A 20,543-nucleotide genomic window follows, 5' to 3' on the forward strand; every position below is an offset into this window, starting at 1 on the left:
CCCTAAAAATTAATCAAGTGAGTGATGATACGTATGACATTATATGTACTCTTTTTACTTATTATATTATTTAATATAATATTATTTAATATTTTTTATTATATATATATATATATATATATATATATATATATATATATATATATATATATATATATATATATATATATACATATATTGTGATGTCCATGGATCCGTGCAATGGGAATCAAATCGTGATGAGATCACGATAATGAGATCGATTTACCTTTAAATAGAGACACTAAATAATCCTGGTCATATGTTACTCGAGAAGGACATCGAGATAACTAGACAGACTTGTGTATTATATACCCGTCCATATGATAGAGGTGGCTGGTCTCATGGCTGCTTGTGTGGTGGCACTAGGGATACAGCGCAGATGCTCGTTGGAGAATGAGTTCACTAATTGATCTGCTCAAGGAATGCTGGATGGTTGATGATGCCTTATTGTCAGACAGTGATTCTGTCATCCTAGTGGTGTATCTGGTCCTTAGACTTAAGACACCAAGGATGTTCTGTATGAGTACTCCACTCTTTGATACTAAACTTATAGGCTTGGAAATTTTAAATTTAGCATAATCGGTCATTGGGAGTGGGAGCCAACTTTACAAGGGCTATTGAGTGTCGATAGAGAATCATTCATTCTTGGTGTCATGAGTGGAATATCCTACATATTCTTATTCAAACAAATCCCTAGCAAGAGTCATTTGGATTGAGAGAAATAGAGTTCTCCGAGAGAATCCAATTAGAGCGAGACTCGAGTAGAAACCATATGGGCCTAACAGCACCATGCCCGGAATATGGTCTCTATGATATTAAATGGATGAGAGACTATATATACACAGTAATTGAGGACAGACAGGTCCAAAGGATTGGATTCTTTTGTATCGTCTAGGGACTACGACGTAGTGGCATAGTATGTCCGTAGTCGATAAGTCGAGTGAATTATTATAGAGATAATAATTCACTGAGCGAGAAAGAGTTCTAACAGGTATGACTCACAACCAGCTCAATATTGGGCCTAGAGGGTCACACACATATGGTAGGTGTTGCGACGAGTAGAGGTTCAAATATGAGATATCCGTCGGAGCCCCTATCTTATTGGATATCCAATAAACCCCTAAATTATTGGATCCTATAGATAAGATCCAATAAGAGTCAATAAAAGATTATTGGGTAAAGACACAATAATCTAAGAGGCTTGGATAATTAGATGGAGATCTAGTACATAATATGACAAGATCCATTATGGTTAAGTTGACAAGGGCCTTTATAAATAGGAGGGAATCAAAGAGCCATGGGCTAGGCTTTTTGGCTACCACTTCCTATTCTCCTCCTCAACCTACAGCCCCTATTTGGGGTGTGTGGACAGCAAGAAGGGCTAGCCCCTTCTTGATTGTATGGTACGCACAAGGAAGAGATTTGGGCAGTGATTTGAGGAGCGACTTCGCAGCCCTTGCCATGTGGATCACCGCTAGAGAGGAGGACAGTTGACCTCCTTCATTCTCTCTCATAGATTTGTAAGTTTTTTGGGATATACGATCTTCCTAGGTAACACATCTTTCTTATAAGTTTTCGCTTTCATGAATTTTTGCACACCAATTTTTGCACGACGATAAAACCATTTTTTCTACAAGAAATTCTGGAATTTTTATTTTTTATTCTTCCACTGTGCATATGATGTCATCCCAAATTTTCTAATAATGGTATGGTTCTCATGCAAAAGATTGGATTTTAAACTACGTATTCAATCACATAAAATTATTTTTACACAATTGCTGTGATTTTTGTTGTAGTTTGAAGTTCTGGACTGCACATCTTCTCTCTGCTAAAAGGTGTTTTAGATTAATCTTTTGTTGCCAAAATTATTTTTGCAGGACAGGGGAGAAAGGGCAGCAACTATTGCTGCCCTACAATTTTGGCCGAAGGCTACTTGCAACCTTGGCCGAGAGCACAACTTGCTGCTCTTGGCCTGGCCAAAGGCAATAGGGTCGAGAGCAATATGTTGAATCTCGTATTTTGATGGTGAAACTACTTGATATATGTTTATGATTTAATCTACGTTTTGAGTGACGCAGGATGCTTTGATCAGGATGAGACAATTAAAGCAGGAAAATCATGTTGTGCCGGAGGAACATGCCAGAAGATTGGACATCGGGCCGTTGGATCGGTTGACGTATCGACAGAAGGCTTCGGGCCGTGGACTCAGGCATCGGGCCAAGAAGAGCGGGTATTGTGCCAAGGTTATCGGAGTTGTGGAGTCAACTGGCCGATTGGGCAATAGGCTGCAGGAGAGGACGATGCGCCGAAGAATCAGATGAAGCGTCGAGGGACCAATGACATGCCGGACAACTTGGTTAATTGCTTAGGATTAATTGTCTCGATCGAAGTTTTGTTTTAAGTGTGCAGGATTAACTCTAATGGAAGAAAGACATGCAGCAGGAGTTGCGCCGGAGTCAAGATAATGATCACGTTGGGAGTTCGAGAGTTCGACAGAAGTTCAGACAGTCGTCGGAGGTTCTGCGGGAACAAATCCGAGAAGTCCATGAGCTTGCCAAAGAAGCTCGTCGGAACTTGCCAAGTAGATCATCGCAAGTCCAGGAGTTTGCCGGATGTCCGCAGGAGCATCACCGAGGGTTCATCAGATGATCGACGGAAGTTCGCCGGAAGCTCGCCGAAAGAAGCGATTGACGCACCGAAGCAAGTTGCAGTAAATGTCTTAGAAAATATCGTAGTTAGCACAATGATTAAGTTGGAAATGGGAGGTGATCCCATTAACTTAATCTTGGGGCAATTGGGCCCCTGAAAAACCCAAATTGGGCCGAATGGATCAACCCATTCGGACCCTGATTTCTGCCAAGCAGTGGAACCGCCCAAGCCAGGAGGTGGCACCGCCTGGGCTAAGTCTCCGAGCGAGACTGGGCGGTGCAACCGCCCCAGCCAGGAAGTGGCACCGCCTGGGCTCAGTCTCCGAGCGAGACTGGGCGGTGCAACCTCTCCTAACAAGAGGTGGCACTGCTTGAGCTCGGTCTTCGAGCTCTGCCAGGAGGTGCAACCGCCTCAGTCAGGCGGTGGCACTGCCTGAGCTCGGTCTTCGAGCTCTGGCAGGAGGTGCAACCACCCCTGACAGGAGGTGGCACCGCCTAGAGGCTCAGTCTTCGAGCTCTGCCAAGCGGTGCAACCGCTCTAGTTAGGAGGTGCAACCGCCAGATCCCGGAATTCCTGGAATTGATAGTTTTGAGCTCCAAATTTGAACTGGGTTGGGTGCTATAAATACCCCACCCATTCTGCACTGATAGCAGACAACATACACCGAAATCTTGATCTTGTTATGTGATTTTTAGAGCTCAAAATTGTTTTAAAGGCCAAAAGTTCTTCTCCCTCTTTTCTTCCAAGTTCTGAGCTTTAAAGAGAGGAGAGAAAATTCTGTAAGGGTTGTCTCCTAAGCCTGTCAAAAGGAGTGAAACTGTAAAAGGGTGGTTGGCCTTCGCCTATTGAAGGAAGGCCTCTAGTTGACATCGGTGGAGGAAGCCAAAAGTGGATTAGGTCAAGATTGACCGAACCACTCTAAATCTCGGTTTGCATTTACTTTGAGCATCTTATCTTTACTGCAAACCTCCTCAATAGCTTACTGCCTTCTGTGTTTTTACGAACGTGTTTCAAAGTTCAGTACTTTCCGAATCGGCATTTAGACGCAAATCAGTTTTATCGTACGAACATTATATTTCAGTTTGCGCTTACGTTCTGATTTCCATCACAACTGCAAACTGCCTTTATATCTTTGCTTTAACTGCATCTCACTTCATCTCAAGTTAAAGTGGTTTACGAATCGGCTTTCATACCAAAATTGCTTTTATCGTACGAACGTCGTATTTCAGTTTGCGCTTATATTCTGATTTTCATCATAACTACAAACTGCCTTCATAGATTTACTTTAACGTCATCTCGCTTGATCTTAAGTTAAAGTAATATTAGAATCGGCTTTTATACCGAAATCGCTCTTATCGCATGAACGCGATTTTAATCGTCGAAAGTTTTCTACTGCACTAATTCACCTCTTAGTGCTCTTGATCCTAACACAACAAGGGTGCTCTCAACCTACTCAAGGCAGCCCCTGCGGCCAAGTTTTCTGGATGCAAGGGGCACCCCTGGCGGTTAGGGTTTCCTAGCCATAAGGGTTGCCCTAGCGATTAGGACTCTTTGCTGCATGGGGCAAGCAGGCGGCCAGTTTTCCTAGCTACAAGGGACTCCTTGGTGGCTAGGGTTTCCTAGCCACACAAGGTAGCTAGTGGCTAAGATTTCCTAGCCATACAAGGGACTACATGCCATATGGGAGCACCCTATGGTAGGGTTCTCAAAATGCTACAAAATAATTAATTAAATAATTTAATTAATTAATTATTATTATCTAGTAGTCCTACATGGTGATGCAAACATATGATGTGGACAGATAATCATAGACCGTGTGATGTGTGTGTACATATGATATGATTATTATTATTATTGGGATTTGCGAGCCTCTATTTTTCTCATTCATTGTCTAGCCTGTGTGGTTGTGATTATATTGTAATTACATGAGGAGGCACAGCGGGAGCATGGAGGCGATAGCGAGACCCACGAGGCCAAGACAGATGATCGTGATGCATAGAGATGCACCGAGATGTCGACAGAACCGACGAGGACGAGATAGACGATCACAGGGCATAGAGATGCATCGATGCACACATAGATTGTGATGTGAGTGATTGGACCTACTAGCTCGGGCTTGATCACATTAGGCTATGATCCATGATCATATGGTGTGATTGCTCATGTGATGTGTGATTGCTCATGTAATGTGTTATTGCTTATACACCTACTAGATATGTATTTATATTTGCATATGATTTAGATATATATTAAATATGTATGTGTGTGACACTTCATAGAAGACCGAACCAAAATCTCCTCTCTCGATAATATTAAGCTGGTAAATGTGAGGTAATTAGATTGACCCACGTGGCCTTCCATTGTTATGAGAATAAATCAAATCTCGATGTAGGTTGATTTAGTCGAGTCCTTCGAGGCTCACCTATATTACGATTCGAGATCTTGCCTATGATATAGAGATGTCACTAGGTGACATGAGGACATGGTATGTTTGGTCGAGTCTCTCGAGTGCATATCATCGAATCAAACTCATCTTGTAACGATGGTGATGACTTAATCGAATATCATGGTTAGTCGAGTCTCTCGAGACTATAATGGTCCAAAGGCCAAACAAGATAGGAATAACATTGAGTTATGATCGGCAAGAGTTGCCTACATTTTCGGGCTTAGCATGATTGGTTGAGTCTCTCGAGATTACGTTAAGACACCATTTAGATTCCAATCCCCTCTAGAGATCCGTCGGAGATCCCCAATTCACATACGGGAGGGAGTTGTGTGTTTCGCGAGAAAATAGTGGGAGTAGATTAAGATATAAGACCTTATCTTGATTGTTTACTTTTTACAAAATCGATATGTTATTTATTTCTACTATATGTTTATTTTCAGAAAATATCACTTTTAAATCTCTTACATTGCATACTTGATGTCAACCACCTCATTGGTCTAAATTATACAGATTGGCTTTGCAACCTGAGAATCATTCTTACGGCGGAGAAAATCATATACGTCTTTGATACGGTGAAGCCTACGCCCGAGGAAGGGGCAAGTGAGGATGAGATCACTCACTACATAAAGTACATAGATGACTCCACTCTTAGTTAGTATTACATATTAGGCTCCATGACTCTCGAGTTACCGAGATAGTATGAAAAGATAGATGCTGGATTCATTCTTCTACATGTCCATAAATTATTTAAGGAACAGGGAAGAACTCAACGATATGAGATATTCAAGATTCATTTTTGCATCAGGATGACTGAGAAGACATAGGTTCAGAACCATGTCCAAAAAATGATTGAGTGGATAGAGAAATTCACAGGTCTAGGAATGACCCTAGAGGATAACCTATGTGCAAATCTTGTGCTTCAGTCCCTACTAGATTTATTTTCTCAATTCATCATGAATTTTAATATGAACAAGCTTGAGGTGACTCTCCCTGAGCTCCTCAATATGTTGAGGGAAGCAAAGAGCACCATCAAGAAAGAAAAGTCAATTCTCTATACTAATAAGACCAGAAAGAAAAGGAAGGTAGAAAAGTCCCTTAAGAAGGGCAAGGGCAAGAGTAGACTGGGTAAAGCAAGGGTTGCTAAGAAGGACCCAGTGAAAAACAAAGGCCAATGGTTCCACTACGGCAAAGACGGGCACTAGAAGAGGAACTGCAAAGACAACATTGTAGAAAAGGTGAAATAGAAGCTTGGAGAAGCTTCAAGTACATTCATGATCAGTCTCTATTTGTTAAATTCTTATGATAACAAGTCTATTAGATACCAGTAGTACTTATCACATCTACAATTTGTTACTAGTTTTGGCAAGACCTAAGAGATTAGCAAGAGGCGAGATGGACCTCAAGATGGGTAATAGAGTAAAAGTTATTGTAGTGGTAGTTGGCGAGGTCACCCTACATCTGCTTGGGGGTACTATTATTGCATTGGATGCATACTATTTTATTCCTTTTATCATAAAAATAATATTTTCATTTAATGTTTGATATTTAGTGGATATAAATTAGTTTTTGAGAACAATGGTTATTTAATATTATTAGATGATAAGATCATCATGAGAGAAATATTGTATAATGGTTTGTTTATGCTAGATATTGCTCCATATATCATGAATGTAAGTGTGTTCAAGAGGAAACGAGATGAGATGAACGGTGCATACTTGTGGCATTGTAGGTTATGTCATATCCATGAGGGAAGGATTCAAAAGTTGTTAAAAATGGATATTTAGATCAATTTAACTATGAGTCATATACAATTTATGAGCCTTGCCTTCATAAAAAATTGACTAACTCTCCATTTATTAGAACTAAAGAGAGAGCTACTAGTTGCTGGAACTCATACATAGTGATGTATGTGGTTCTATATCAGCTCATGTCATAGGTGGTTACTCTTACTTCATTACTTTCACTAACGATTTCTCTAGGTACAAATACATGTACTTGATAAAGTATAAGTCTAATACCTTCGATAAATTCAATAAGTATAAGAATAAAGTAGAGAACTAAACTAGAAAGAGTACCAAGACTCTTCGATCAGATCAAGGAGGTGAGTATTTAAGTACAAAGTTCACCCAATTCCTCAAGGTGTTGAATCTCAGATTTTGATGATGAAATCAATTGATGAGTTTTGATGTAATTTGTGTTTTGAGTGATGCAGGACTAACTTCGATCAGAAAAAGTAAATCGATTAAAGCTGGAGGAATCGGACGTTAGGTCAGAGTGAACATGTTAGAAGATTGGACGTCAAGCTAGAGGATCGATCAACGTGTCGGTAAAAGGCTTCGTGCCATGAATTCGGGCATCAGGTTAAAGGATCAGACATTGCGCCAAGGAGATCAAAAGTTATGGGAGTCAACATGCCAATTGGGCAATACGCCGAAGGATCGGACGAAGCACCGAATGAACTAATGATATACCGGACAACATAGGATTCATGCTTGTAATTGTGTATCTAGATCGAGTTAGTTTAGGTCTAATTGAGTCGATATTAGGGTGAAACAATATCAACTTTAATTAAGGCCCAATTAGACTTGAATCAGGGCTAAATTGGGCCTATTTTTTGGTAGATTCAGTGTCCTACACCAGGGTCTGGTAGTGGTACTGCCTAGACATAGTCTTCAAGACTATGTCAGGCGGTGGTACCGCGTAATGTCAGTATATTAGTTGGTAGTACCGCTAGACTAGGTGTTGGTACTGCCCAGTGTCAATATTACAAGCGGTAGTACCGTCAAACACAAGTGACGGTACCACCAGTACCCCGAAAACCTAGGATGAGACCCTTTTTGACTCAATTTTTGAAGGTAATTAGGGTTTATAAATACCCTAGCTATTCCTGCATGAAGCAGCAAGAATTGAGTACAAAGGGGGATGAATTCTAAGTTCAAAAGTGTTGTAATCTCTCTAAGTTTAGTGAGTCTCTTCCTCCTAGAGTTAGAAGGTTTCCAAGGGAGGAGTGAGGTCTAAAAGAAAGAGAGGCATAAAGGTTCTCTCCTGAGCCTATGAAAAGGAGAAAAAGAGTACAAAATGATAGTTGATCTTCGTCCATTGAAGGAAGATCGATAGCGGAAACTGGTGGCCTTGAGTGAAGAGGAATCAAGACTAGATGTGGGTCACGATGACTAAACCACTATAAAACTCAATTTGCATTTACTTTTAGCTTTGTACTTTTATTGTAAACTGCTTTACTTACTACTTTCATTATGCACTCTAAGTCAAGCTTATTTCTGATATCGACTTTTATCGAATGAAGTTTTCGAATCGACGTAAAGTTTTACGATAGCACTAATTCACCACCCCCTCACCCCCCTCTCTCCCTCTTAGTGTCAACTTGGTCTTAACAATTGATATCAGAGCTACATTTTTCTCATTTGATTTAACACCTAAGAGAAATAGCTTTTTTTTGCTTTCAAGAGGGTCACTCTATCGTTTGTTCTCCTATGTTCAATAGGACAGACTACATTTATTGAAAAACTCGGATGGGAGTTTTATTACTTTCTTTGAACTTTGATTTATGGAATATCATTGAACTTGGTTTTCAAACCCCCTCTAAACCTATGAATGAATGGAATGACTTTGAGAAAAAATCGTTTTCTTTAAATGCGAAAGCTATGAATACTTTGTTTTGTGCTTTGGATAAAAATGAGTGTAATTATATTTTGACTTATAAAACTGCACATGACATTTGGCACACTCTTGAAATCACATACGAAGGCACTAGTAGAGTTAAAGATTTAAAAATTAATCTTTTGATATATGATTTTGAATGAAGCCAAGCAAAACTATCGTTGATATGTACACCCATTTTACGGATGTCATCAATAGTTTAAAAGCACTTAGTAAAATATTTTCAAATCTTGAACTTGTGAATAAAGTTTTACGTTCTCTTCCTAAAAACTGAGATTCAAAAGTAACTATCATATAAAAGGCAAAGAACTTAAACAATTTTTCACTAGAAGAATTTATTGGTTCATTGATGACATATGATATGATGTGTAAGGCACATGATGAACTTAAGAATAACCTTCCAAAGAATATGAAGGATTTGATACTTAGAACAAAAGAAAACTACTCGAGCGAAAGCTCAAGTGATGATGACATAGAACTCCGCACAAGTAAGTTTATAAAATTTATAAAACTTGAAATGAAGAATAAAACTGAACTTAACAAGAAAAAGCTACCAAGAATAAGAAAACACTCAAGGTGACTTAGGACGAAACGAGTACATCCGAAGACGAGGAGCACCGGTGAAGATAAAGTGGCGAACTTCGCTTTGATGACTCTCGATAATAAGGTAAACAACGTAAAAAAAATTCTTTACTTTATTATGAAATTACTTGATGCATTTCATGAGTTATTTTTTAATTAGTTAGTAAAAAATAAAAAAAATATAATAAATATCATGCTTTTCTTTCTAATGATTTAAAAAAAAATTAGAAATTTGATCATGACAATTGCATGTTAACTCCTAGCACTAAGCATGAAAATTTAGATTTACTTAAAAAGAAAAATACATTACTACAACAAACAAAATAATTTTGATTAAAAATGATTTATGTTTAATGAAATCATACTTGATGATTTAATGATGCATAATGATGTAATAATGTAATGAAAATGTTAAAAAGTTTTGGTTTCATTGTTGACAATTTTATATTTAATTATGCATAATGATTTGAAGTAATGATGATTTTTTGGTGATTTATGGTTTATTGATCTTGATGATTTCTATGATAAAATTTGCTTTTTCAATTTTAAATGATGATGCATGTGTTGATTATGTCATAAAAAAACAAAGGCATATTTGTATAAAATAAATCATATAAATTGAAACAATTAAAAAGGGAATGTATTTTGAAAATTTCTCTATCTCTATCTTATCGATTTTTCATTTTGAATCTCTTGAAAGTGATTTTGATGATTTTGATTATTTAAATTTGAATGAGTTTTTACCGATTTTTATTCTTCAGAATTACAACTTGAAATATTTTATGAATCAAGATCTTCTATTATGTATTCTTGTATTATTTAAGAGGGTTTTTTTTTATGAATCATGATTTTTCTTGTGAATTCTAAGAATTATAACTTGTGATATTTTTTATATGAATCATGATCTTGACAACTTGAGATATTTTTATATATGAACAAGATCTTTTATTCTCCAATGTTCCTTTTCACTAAAGAAGTGATTTATCCAAATGAATCTTGATTCTTTCACATGATATTTATAAATTGAGATTTATAATGAATCAAGATTTTTCATATTTTATTCTCCTATGACTCTTTTTGCTATTCACTAAAGAGAAGACTTATCCTAATAAACCATGATATGCCACTTGACATCTTGATAATTTATGACTTGAGTTTTGTTATGTACAAATTCTTTATATTTATGGTTATATACATTATGTGATGCTCAGAGCATTGAAGCAAAAAGAAAAATTTGCAACATTGTATTATTCCCTACTTCTTCTTTCTTACAATGATAAAGGGGAGAAAGAAAATTGCTAGCATATCAAGAGAATCAAAATTGCTAGCTTGAATGTTAAATTTAAGTAAATTATTAAATCTCCCAAATGAATAAACTCTTCTTATATATTTTTCGGATCATGATTTGATTTCTTGATTTTTTTGACTTGAGTTTTCTTTTTGAATTAAGATCATTTCCTATCATTCCTTCTATTTATAAAAGAAGAGATTTATCAAAAATGATACATGGTCTTTTGGTATTCATGACTTGATCTTTTATTTTTAATTATTGAAATATTGATGTAAATTTTATCTTTATTATTTATCTTTGTCATGATTTGAAAATTGATGTAAAGGGAAAAGAATTATAACATTGTATTATTCCCTTCTTTTTGACAATGACAAAGGGGGAGAAAAACTTGCTAGCTTGCTTATCTCAAAAGAGAAGCAAGAATTACTAGCTTACACATTTCAAGTAGAAGCAAAGAATTTCTAAACTTGCACATCTCTAAAATTTGCTAAGCTTGCATATTCTATAGTGAAGTAGAAATTGCATATTTCAAAAATTACTAGTTGCACTTCTCCTTTTTGTTGATGACAAAGGGGGAGAAGGTATGATGATGATTTGAATCATGCATAATATGATACACTTTGAAGTTTCGATATTATGATTATGTATGCAATACTCATAATTTTATTATGATAATGTATATGATGTATTGCATATGATATGAATCATGATTAAAATTATTTTGACTTGAATTCAATTTGAATGATATGATGCACTTCGAAGTTTCAAAATTATGATTATGTATGCAATACTCATGATTTTATTATGATATATATATATATATATACATATATATATATATATATATATATATATATATATATATATATATATATATATATATATATATATATATATATATATGATGTATTGCATATAATGTGAATCATGATTAAAATTGCTTTGACTTGAATTTAATTTTAATTCAATGTTTATTTTAATATGACATATTGAAAGGAGGAGTTTAGTTTAAACTCTGTTATCAATTGGTTGTCATCATAAAAAAGGGGGAGATTGTTGAATCTCGAATTTTGATGATTAAATCAATTGATGAGTTTCAATCTAATCTACGTTTTGAGTGACACGGGACTAACTTTGATCAAAAAAGACAAATCGATTAAAGTAAAGCTAGAGTGAACATGTCAGAAGATTGGACGTCAAGCTAGAGGATCGGTCGATGTGTCAGCAGAAGGCTTCATGCCGTGAATTCGAGCATTGAGCTGAAAGATTGGACATTGTGCCAAGGAGATCGGAAGTTGTGGGAGTTAACATGCTGATTGGACAATATGCCGAATGAGAGGACAATGCACCGAAGGATCGGACGAAGCGCCGGATGAACCAATGACATGCCGGATAACATAAGATTCATACTTGTAATTATGTGTCTAGATCGAGTTAGTTTAGGTCTAATTGAGTCGTTATTGAGATGAAACAATGTCAACTTAATTATGGGTAAATTGGGTCTGAATAAGGGCTGAATTGGGCTTTTATGGCCTATTTAATGTCCTATAATAGGGTCTAACAGAGGTACCGCCCAGACATAGTTTTCAAGACTGTGTAAGGTGATTGTACCGTTAGATTGGGTGGTGGTACCGCCCATGCACAATCTTCAAGACTTTGTCTGACGGTGGTACTATCAGACTGGGCGGTGGTACCACCTAGTGTTAGTATGTTAGGTAATAGTACCGCTAGACTAGGCAGTGGTACCATCCAATGTTAGTGCTGCGAACGATAGTACCACCCAGCATAGGCGGTGGTACCACCAGCACCCCGAAAACCTGTGATGAGACATTTTTTGGCTCCATTTTTGAATCCATTTGGGATCTATAAATACCCCAACTATTTCTGCATGGAGCAAAAAAAATTGAGTAGAAAAGGGACAAAATTCTAAGTTAAAAAGTGTTGTAATCTCTCTAAGTATAGTGAGTCTCTTCCTCCTAGAGTTAGAAGGTTTCTAAGGGAGGAGTGAGGTATAAAAGAAAGAAAGGTGTAAAGGTTCTCTCCTGAAAAGGAGAAAAAGAGTGTAAAATGGTACGTCCATTAAAGAAAGATCAATAGTGGAAGCCGGTGGCCTCAAGTAAAGAGGAATCGAGAGTGGATATAGGTCACGATGACCGAACCACTATAAAACTCGATTTGCATTTATTTTAAGCTCTTTACTTTCATTGCAAACTGCTTTATTTACTACTTTTCACTATGCTAATGAATGTGCACTCTAAGTCAAGTTAATTTTCAATATCGGCTTTTATCAAATGAAGTTTTCGAATCGACGTAAAGTTTTACGATAGCACTAATTCACCCCCCCTCGTAATGTCGACTTAGTCCTAACACAAGGACTATGGGATTCTATCCTAATGGATACCTCCTTATATATCTTAGTTCAATGGTGTATCTAAAAGGAGGAATCGCAAACTATTAGACATTGTGCGGTCTATGATGAGTTTTGTCGACCTGCCCGTCTCATTCTGAGGATACGCCATAGAGACCATATCTTAGCTTTTGAACAAAGTTCCAATTAAGTTAGCAGTATCTACACCATGTGAGATATGGAAAGGGAAGAAGCCCGATCTTAATGTTGTTAAGATTTGGGGCTACCCTACCCATATCAAGAGACACAACCCCAACAAGTTGGAATCTAGGATAGAACGGTGCAAGTTCGTGGGATACCCCAAGGAAACTTATGGGTATTATTTCTATCACCCTAAGGAACAAAAAGTCTTTATAGCCAAGAGAGCAGTATTCCTTGAGAGGGAACACATTCTTGGTGGAGATAGTGGGAGCGTGATAGAATTGAGCGAGGTTAAAGAACTTAACTCAAGCACCATTCCACAGCTAGAGTCTATCCAAGTACCTAGCACACAAGTTCCAACTTTAAATAGGTTTGGTAGAGGACATATCAAACAAGAGAATATTGATCCTTAGACCTACGAGAAGACTATTACGATATAGACTCTGAGAAGTGGCAATAAGCCATGAATTCTAAGATTACATGTACTCCAACAAGGTTTGGTACCTAGTTGATGCACCCGAAGGTATTGTACCATTTGGTTGCAAGTGGATCTTCACGTGAGTGATGACACGTATGATATGATATGCACTCTTTTTGCTAATTATGTTATTTGGTATTTTATCTCACACACACACACACACACACACACACACACACACACACACATATATATATATATATATATATATATATATATATATATATATATATATATATATATATATATATATATATATATATATATATATATATATATATATATATATATATATATTGTGATGTCCATGGATCTGTGCAATGAGAATCAGATTATGATGAGATCATGATAATAAGACCAATTCGCCTTTAAACACTAACCTAAAATAATCTCGATCATAAGTTACTCGAGAAGGTCATCGAGATAACTAGACAGATTGATGTGTTGTATACCTATCTATATGATGAAGGTGGTTGGTCTCATAGCTGCTCATGTGGGGACACTAGGGATATAGTGCAAGTGCTCATTGGAGAATGAGTTCACTGATTGATCCGCTCACGGAATATTGGATGGTTGATGATACCTTCTTATCAAACAATGATTTCATCATCTCTGTGGTGTATCGAGTCCTTAGACTTAAGACACAAAGGATATCCTGTATGAGTACTCCACTCTTTGATACCGAACTTATAGGCCTGGAAATTTCAGATCTAATATAGCTGGTCATCAGAAGTAGGAGCCAACCTTATGAGGGCTATTGAGTGTTGATAGAGGATCATCCATTCTCGGTGTCATGAGAGAAATATCTTATCTATTCTTGCTTAGACAAATCCCTAGCCAAGGTCATTCGGATTGAGAGAGAAAGAGTTCTTCGGGAGAATCTGATTAGAGCGAGAATCGAGTAGAAACCGTATGAGCCTGACAACACTATACTTGGAATACAATCTCTGGGATATTAGATGGATGAGAGACTATAGATATATGGTAACTAAGGATAGATAGGTCTGAAGAATTGGATTCCCCTGTATCATCTGGGACTACGGCGTAGTGGCCTAGTACGTCTGTAGTCGATGAGTTGAATGAATTATTATGAAGATAATAATTCACTAAGCCAGAAGGAGTTTTAACAAATATGATTCATGGCCAACTTGATATTGGGCCTAGAGGGTTGTTAGGATTGAAATCAGCACTAAGAGGGGGGGTGAATTAGTGCTTTTGGAAAACTTTTGTCGATTCAAAATCTCGTTCGATGAAAGCCAATATCGAGTGTGATTGACTTAAGGTAAGTGCAAGGTAGAGTGAGCAACAAAATTAGCAAGCAATAAAGATAAACAATAAAGAAGAGAGCACACCAGATTTGTAATGGTTTGGTCATCATGACCTACGTCCACTCTCGATTCCTCCTCCGTTGAGGCCACCAACTTCCACTATCGATCTTCTTTGAATGGGTGAAGATCAACTGCTCTCTTACAACCATTTTCTCCTTTTCATAGGTTTAGGAGATAACCATTACAACTCACTGACCCCTCAAACAAAAATCTAACATAGGAGAAGAGGTGGGGAACTCTCACAAGACAATAGCATTTATAGTGTTTTCACAAAGTTTCATTCTCAGTCCTTATTGTAATATAGCAGGGATGAGTAGGATATTTATAGGCCTCAAATGGCTTCAAAAATGGAGCCAAAAAATGTCCCATCCTAAGTTTTTAGGGTACTAACAGACTACCACTAATACTGGGTGGTACTATTACATGACACCTCTACACTAACGGTACTATCGCCAATCTAAGCGGTATGACTACCTGACACACCTAAAAGACTATGTATGTTTGGGTGGTACCATAGCTTTGCATTGGGTGGTACCATTGCCCAATCAATGCTTGGGAGACTAAGCTTCTAGTGGTTCCACTGCCAGACCTTGGTACAAGTCACTAAATGGGCCAAACGGTAGCCCCAATTCAGCCTTGATTTAGGTTCAATTAGCCTCTAATTGAATTAGTAGGGTTACACCCAAAACTAACTCAAATTAAGACCTATTCGATAATAAAGGCTTAAACAATTATAAGACAGTAAATCTAAGTTGTCCGGCTTGTCATTTGTTCATCCGAACTCCCGGTGAACTTCTGGCACATCGTCCGAACCTTCAGTGTATCGCTCGACCCATCAGCATGTTGACTCTCACAATATCCGATCTTAGCGCAACGTCTTGATTCCTCCGACTCAATGCCCGATCTCTAACTTCGGCCCAACGTATGATTCTTCTACTTTAATTATTTTATCTTTTCATGATCGAAATTAGTCCTACATCACTTTTTTCAACACATAGATTAGATCATAAATTCATCAATTGAATTTATTATCAAAATCCGAGATTCAACAATCTCTCTTTTTTTATTATGATAATAAATTAATGATGGAGTTAACCTTAACTCCCCTATCTATATGTCATAGTAAACTTAAATTCAAAAAGAGTAATAACCTTTGAATCCAAATGAAATAATTTTAATCATAGTGATCATATGTAATATATCATATCAAAATTTCATACATTGTGCATCATCATTTAAACATAGTTTCAAATTATCAAGGTATAACATACACAATTTCAAAACATTACAAATCATCATTACTTTAGGCATAACATACATGATACCAAAACAAATTATCATCACTTTGGGCATAACATGTATGATGCTAAAACATTAAACTTTTCAAATCATTCATCATTACTTCTCCCCCTTTGTCATCAACAAAAATGAGAAAAATACAACTAACATGTAAGTTTTACATCACTTTATAACATGCAAGCTAGCAAGTTTTAGATATGTGAAAGTTAGCAATATTTGCTTCTACTTGAAATATACAAGCTAGTAATTCTTGCTTTTCTTTAGAGATAGCCAAGTTTGCAAATTTTGCTTCTTGAGATGGGCAAGCTAGCATTTTTCCTTCTCTTTAAGTTGTGCAAGATAGTATTTTTACTTTTCTTTGAGATGCTAGCAATTTTCTTTCTCCCCTTTGTCATTAAAGAAAGAAAGGAGAAGGAAAGGATTCAATGGTGCAAAAATTTCATTCATCATATAAATGAATGAAAGATCAAGTCACAAATTGAAAATATCATGAATCATTTTGACAAGTTTTGTTTTTGTAAATAGTAAAAAGAGAGAATCATAAGAAATAATCTTGATTAAAAAAAAAACTCAAGTCATGAAAATCAAGAAATCAAGATAATAATCCAAAATATATATAAGAAAAATTCATGCATTTAGAAGATTTAATATGACTAATTCTCTTCTAATAAAATCAAATTATTTCTTATTTAATAGTTTTATAAAAATATCTACTAATTGATGTTTTGTATCAATAAACTCTAAAGATATATTATGATTATTAATATGATCTCTAATAAAAAGATGTCTAATATCAATATGTTCAGTTCTAAAGTGTTAAATGAGATTCTTTGTTAAACATATTGTACTTGTGTTATCGCATTTTATAGAAATATTTTTCAAGTAAAGTTCATAGTCTTCTAAAGTATTTTTCGTCCAAATAACTTATGCACAACATGCACCAACTGCCATATATTCAGCCTCAATTATAGATAATGCAATAGAATTTTGTTTCTTAGAAAACCAAGAAACAAGTGCATGAGCTAGGAGTTGACATGTTCCAAATGTGCTTTTTCTATCTATTCTACATCCAACAAAGTCAGCATCGACATAAGCAATTAATTTATTTTTTTATATTTTGGATACCATAATCCTAAATTAGGAGTTCCTTTTAAATATCTAAAAATCCTTTTAAATTCTTTATAATGAGATTGATTATGATTAGATTGAAATCTAGTATAAACTCTAATACTAAATATAATGTCTGGTCTAGTTGCTGTGAGGTATAGTTAACTACCTATCATACTCCTATAAGTCTTTTGATCAAAACTTTCTTCATTATGGTGTGTTAATAGCCTTGGTGTGTTAATAGTAAAGCACTATCCATATTAAATTGTTTCTCCATTATGAAAATACATATTGGTGTGTTAATAGCCTTAGCACTATCCATATTAAATTGTTTCAATAGATCTAAGGTATACTTAGTTTGACTAATAAAAGTTTCATCACTTAATTGCTTAATCTGTAATCCTAAGAAAAAAATTAATTCATCTATTAAACTCATTTTGAATTCTTGGCTCATATTTTGGCAAAGGATTCATGCAAAGATTCATTTGAAGAACCAAAAATGATATCATCAACATAAATTTGAACAATAAAAAAATTATTTTTAAAATATTTAATAAATAATGTAGTATCGACCTTACCTTTCAAAAAATCATTCTTAATAAGAAATGAACTAAGTCTCTTCTACCAAGCCCTAGGGGATTGCTTTAATCTATAGAAAGCCTTATATAACTTATAAATATGATTTGAAAAATAAACATTTTCAAATCCGAGTGGTTGTTCAACATAAACTTCTTCGAAAATAAAGGCATTAATAAAAACACTTTTAACATCTATTTGAAATAACTTAAAATTATTAGAACATGCATAGGCAAAGAGAATCCTTAGAGCTTCAGTCTCACCACAAGAGTGAAGGTTTCTTCATAATCGATACCTTCTTCTTGATTAAAACATTTGGCCACTTATCTAGCCTTATTTTGAACCATGATACCAAGTTCATCTTATTTATTCCTAAAGACCCATTTAGTGACAATTACAATATGGTCACTAGGTCTAGGAACAAACTTCTATACCTCATTTCTCTCAAATTGATTTCACTCCTCTTGCATTGCAATAACTCATGAATCATCTTTTAGAGCTTCGTTAATGTATTTTGGTTCAATTTGAGACAAAAAAGAAGCATTAGCATAAATGTTTTTAAATAAAGAGCGAGTTTGAACATCTTTTAATGTATCTCCAATGATTAGCTCCTTAATATGAGTATCTACATACTTCCATTTCTTAGGTAAGGATTCTTTGGAAGAAGATGCATCTAAGTTGCTTGGGGGAGAAGAATTTTTATTCAAATTTAAAGCAATAAAATCAAAATCATCATCAATATCATTTTTCTTAAACTCAGAAAACTCATTAAAAACTACATTCGATGGATTCCTTAATGACTAAAGTTTTTTTTATTAAAGATACAATAAGCTTTAGAAATAGAGGAATATCCAAGAAATATGCCTTCATCGGATTTTACATCAAATTTTCCTAAAACATATTTTTCTTTTAAAATAAGACATTTACAACTAAAAACTTTAAAATATGAAATGTTGGATTTTTTATTATTTCATAATTCATAAGGAGTTTTAGAAAATAGTGGTATTATGAGAACCTTATTCATTACATAGCATGTCATGTTAATAGCTTTGACCGAAAAATATTTGGATTGGCTATGTTCATTTAGCATGATTCTTGCCATCTCTTGTAAGCTCCTATTTTTTCTCTCAACTACTTCATTTTGTTGTGGATTTCTTGGAGTAGAGAAATTATAGTTGTACTCATTTGACTCATAAAAATCTTTAAAATCATGGTTTTAAAACTCACCACAATGATCACTATGAATAAACGAAATCATAAAACCCTTTTCATTTTGAAAAAGTTTATAAAATTTAAAAAAAAATTAAAGTAATCACTTTTGTATGCTAAGAAGTATGTCCAAGTATATCTACTATAATCATCAATAATTACAAAAGCGTATTTACTATCTCCTATACTTGTTGTATCAATTGGCTCAAATAAATCCATATGGATTAATTATAGTGGTCTAGAAGTGCTTATTTGATTTTTTGATTCAAAACTATTTATTATTTATTTACCTAGTTGGCATGTATCATAAACTGTCTTTGACAAATTTAATGCTAGGCATTCCTCTAACGAGTTCTTTAGTTCAAATTTATGAGATTAGTTTCATACTACATGATCTAATTGTTAGGATCGAGAGCACTAAGAGGGGGGGGTGAATTAGTGCAGCGGATATTTTTCAGCGATTAAAAAACGAAAGCTGCGTTCGTTCGATAAAGACTATTTTGATGCAAAAGCTGATTCTAAGATTACTTATGATTAAGTGCAGTTTACGTTTAAACACAATTAGCGTCTAAACGCAGTTTGCGTCTAAATGCAGATTGCGTCTAAACTCAGATTGCGTCTAAGCGCAGTTTGCGTTTTAGCGCAGATTGCGTCTAAGCGCAGATTGCGTCTAAACGCAGATTACGTCTAAGCGCAGATTGCGTCTAAACACAGTTTGCGTCTAGGAGCAGTTTAAGCAGAAGTATAAAGACAATGTGCTGCTGTTGTACAGCTCAAAAAGTAATCTGCAAAAAATAGATTTACGTCTAAACGCAGATTTACGTCTAGACGCAGATTTACGTCTAAACGCAGATTTACGTCTTAAACGCAGATTTACGTCTAAACTTTGAAACTCGTTTGTATACTCGCAGAAGGCAGTATGCAGTTGAAATCAAGACGTAAACGTGAACTGAGATCTGATGATTGTGCGAGGAAAGCCGATTTACGTCTAAATGCAGTTTTACGTCTAAATGTTGAAACTCGTTCGTAAAATTGTAGAGGACAGTTTGCAGTTATCAATAGGATCAAAATGTAAGTGTAAACTGCAAAGAAACTCGTTCGTAAAAGCACGGAAGACAGTTCTGCAGAATCAAACGTAAACGTAAACTGTAATGTACGAAAATACGAATTTACGTCTGAATGCAGATTCGGAAGAACAGCACTTAGAACTTGTTCGTGAAAGCGTAGAGAGCAGTAGTAATGAAGGAGGTTTGCAGTAATGATAAAGTACTCAAAAATAAACGCAAACCAGAGATTTAGAGTGGTTCGGTCAGCCTTGACCTACTCCACTT

Source organism: Musa acuminata, chromosome BXJ3-8, assembly GCF_036884655.1.
Source record: "Musa acuminata AAA Group cultivar baxijiao chromosome BXJ3-8, Cavendish_Baxijiao_AAA, whole genome shotgun sequence".
In the NCBI taxonomy this organism is placed as follows: Eukaryota; Viridiplantae; Streptophyta; class Magnoliopsida; order Zingiberales; family Musaceae; genus Musa; species Musa acuminata.